Source organism: Rattus rattus, chromosome 1 (assembly GCF_011064425.1).
Source record: "Rattus rattus isolate New Zealand chromosome 1, Rrattus_CSIRO_v1, whole genome shotgun sequence".
Classification (NCBI taxonomy): Eukaryota; Metazoa; Chordata; class Mammalia; order Rodentia; family Muridae; genus Rattus; species Rattus rattus.
Window position 1 is genome coordinate 98,372,409 of NC_046154.1, and position 3,852 is coordinate 98,376,260.

At 41.8% G+C, this 3,852-nt stretch overlaps 1 pseudogene; it reads right to left on the reverse strand.

Annotated features, from left to right (window-relative positions):
- Positions 1-688: 688 nt before the first annotated feature.
- On the reverse strand, positions 689-1,261 carry LOC116898426 (annotated as a pseudogene).
- Between the last annotated feature and the right edge of the window lie 2,591 nt (positions 1,262-3,852).

Genomic DNA, 3,852 nt, shown 5'->3' on the forward strand with positions numbered 1-3,852 from the left:
CCAAGATGTCACCTCCACTTTCCTTTTACAAGTACACTTCTTTTTATAACATTCCAATAAAACCCCAGTCTATAATAATTCAAACAGATTACTTGCAAAGGAGGATGGAATGTTTACACCATATTGTGGTCATATTGAGCACCCTGAAATAAAGGGTAATAATTCACTAAATTCACATTTTATAATGCTCATTAAACCTTCTAAATATCTAAGCTCTCTCACATGGCTTTTGCCATGCTCATCCTTCTGCCTGGATTTGTTTTCCTCTCACACTCTGGGTCTACCCTTCCACTCTCAGACAGTTCCCTAGAGAAGCCTTCTCTTACAGCTCCTGTTCAGTCAGGTCTCTCTCAGTCATCTCCTTGCTCTCTACTCTTGGATCTTTTCACAGTCTAAAATGAATCCCTATTCTTATCAATATGCTTATTGTCTACTTTCTCAAAGGACGTGACACCTCAAAAAGACTGGAATTATAACACATCAAAAGCAGACAGCAAACAGGAGAAGACTCAGTAATTGCTGAATGAACGCATGATTTACTGCTCTCCACTCCAACCACGATTATACACTTAGTTTTTGGTAAGCTCATATCATGGAGATCCATATTCAGTTCACCCCCATTGTTGACTTTTTTTTAATTTTTTCCAACATCCATAGCTTTTTTAAACAATAAGCCTAAGATCCATGGTTAGTTTTTGTGACCACATCTGGCCCTTCTGCCTCTGACATGCTCAAACTTCTGGCTCTTAGAGAGAACATAGGGTGTGGTGTGGGGTTGTGGGGTTCCTGGGGCCTTGCCAAATTGCTGATACACCTCTTGGCCCTTTTGAGGAACATGCAATGGTATAGTACCATGGCTCTTGGGAAAACAGGGCTATCTGGTCAAAGTTGAGTATCTTACTCCCACAGAAGCCTTGAGGATGCAACTTCTGCTTGCTCACTTGGTTGCTTACCCAGTGGGCACACACCTTCAGCTTGGGTACTTCCAAAATCCACACAGCATCTGGAACTGTCTCCATAACCACAGATGGTTTGTTCTTTTGGACAGGAAGCTTCATCTTTCAGATCATCTAGGACAGGGACACAGGTTATTGCAATACATAAATCACCTCTTCAGCACAACCTGATTGAAGGTGGAGTTCGTTTATCTGGCCAGCAACCTTGGGTAGATGCCTTGACTCTTGGACTCCTTGTGCTGAATGTTTTGGTCCTTCTTGTGGCAAATGTCAACATTCTTATGGCACCTTCTGCTTGGCCACATCCAGAAAAGTTCGCCATCATTCTTAAGGGTTTCTGTGCCTGCTACAAGTCTATTAGCTGGTTTATATAAGTACATATGTATGTACATAGGTACATGTATGCATGTTTCACATGAGCAGAGATATTTACTTGGATAAACAATGAGTTTTTAAGTCACTTGAAAAAGACATGGTGGGAAAGAAATATATAACAAAAAAGGATGATGTGGACAGAGAACCCTGAATAAAATCATGGAAAACTTGACTGCCATCGTGAGGCACTGGATAATATCCCATGAGCAATGATGCACTAAAAGTGTTATTTGTTAGTGAGCAACAACCAGGACAGAAGAAAAGAAATCATAGAGGCCATCCCAAAGCTACAGTCAACAATAAAGCTTGAGCCCTGGGAAACACAAGACTTAAAACACAAAGACACAAAAAATTAATTGTGAAATGGTTATAAATCCAGTGTAGATCGCTCATAAATATAGACCTAAAGGAATCAAAGTTAGCATGCTACAGAGATATCTCATATCTGTGTCTATTATATTACTAATCCCAATATCCAAAATATGGGACAAGCCTAAATGTCCATTAACAAAGGACAGGATAATGAAAATTGTGGCATGCCTCTCTACATTGAAGTTTTGTTCAATCATAAGCCATTTATGAGGAACCTCTAACTGGAGAGCATCATGTTAAGTAAACTAAGCCAAATTCAGAATAAAAAACACTGCGTGCTTCCTCTCATATAAAGAATCTTATTTAACACACACACACACACACACACACACACACACACACACACACTCTCTCTCTCTCTCTCTCTCTACTCACTTATATGTGGATATTGGCTGTAAAGTAAAAGATAATCATGCTACAGTCCACAGACCTAGAGAGGCTAAGTAACGAGGGAAGAGTAAGGTGGGATGCATGGCTCTTCCCTGGAATGGAAAATAGAAGAGAATTTGAGGGTGAACTGAGGGTGGGTGGAGATGTAAATATTTGGGGGCGTGGAGGGAAAGAGCACTGTGAGTGGGATAGATGGCTGGAATTGGGGAGCATTTCTAGCATAAGGTAGAACTTTAGTGCATTGGAAACTCCCAGGAATCTACAACAGTGACCAAGTAAGACTCCAAGTAATGAGGGACATGGCACCCGATCAAGCCATCTTCTATAACTAGGCAAGCCTCCAGTGGAGAGAATGTGACATCAATCCAGCCACAAACCTTCCAACCTACAATTTGTCCTACCTGCAAGAAGTTCTGGGGTAAAGGTGAAACAGGACTTGTAGGAGTGGCCAACCAATGACTGACCCAATTTGAGATCCATGCCAAAAGAGGGAGCTCATGCCTGACATTGCATGGAAGACCAGGAACCAGAGGCTGAATAGCCCAGAGACCTAGGATAGAGCCAAAAAATGACCAGCAAAAGAGTCAGTGAAATGATTCGTAGTGATACTCTACTCTGTAGACTGAAGCCTGGCATAATCATCATCAGAGGAGGTTCATCCAGCAGCTTATGGGAACAGATGCAGAGACCCACAGCCAAACATTAGATGGTAATCAGGGAATCCTGTGGAAGGGGATGAGGGACGATAAAATGAGCTAGAGGAGTCAAGGACACCACAAAAATCAGCTGACAGAATTAACTCCCTGTGGCTCATTAGTGCTCACAGAGACTGAATTGGGGAGACTGTATGGGTCTGAGCTAGCTTCTCTGCATATGTGTTACAGTTGTATGGGGTGGTGTTCTGGGACACCTGACAGTGAGAGCAGGGGCTGTCTCTGACTCTTTTAACCATTTTGGGGATCCTTTTCTTCCTACTGGGTGGCCTCATCCAGCCTTAAAATAAGGGTATTGCTTAGTCTTACTAAAATTTGATATGCCATTTTTGTTGTGAGGTATGCCGTTTCTGAAGGAAAACGAGAAGTGGATCTTGGGGGAGGAGGCCGTGGGAGTAGGGACTGGGAGGAAAGGGAAACTGCAATCTTGATGTAATATTTGAGAGAAGACTAAATAAAAAGTATAAACACACAGAGATAAGTAAATATGTATGTGTGAAACTAAGGGAAACTGTTGGGAGGAAGGTTGTGGACTGGCAGAAACTGGCAATGGGGCAAGAGAGAGTACTAAAGGGACAAATATGTGTGAAGTCAGTAATATCCATGTGCGAAACTCAGTATTTGGTACATCAAATAAACACATTAATAGCTTTAAAAAGAGAAACATAGGCAGCAATGCGTTCTTGAGTGGTCAAAACTCATCCTTGAACAACGAAAGTCACTGAATGTATTAGAGTGGTGTGTGTGTTGTAGAAAAGCTCCCGGGATGGGGAAGAGTTGACAGGAAAAGTGGGAGCTGAGCCTGGAACACCACCTTAGAATTGGGGCTAACAGTCTGCGCTGGAGGCAGAACATTGTCCGTTTGTTTGCTTTGGGTTTTTTAATAAGTGTTTATTATTACACAAATTTTGAAAACTCATATACAACATGAGCAACTTGTAAGACACATCAAAATCCCGACCTCAGAGGAGGAAAAATCATAAAGGAAGAAAGAGAATGGAGGGCCAGCAAGGGAAGTTGCCCAAAAGGATTTGCTAATTGCTTAA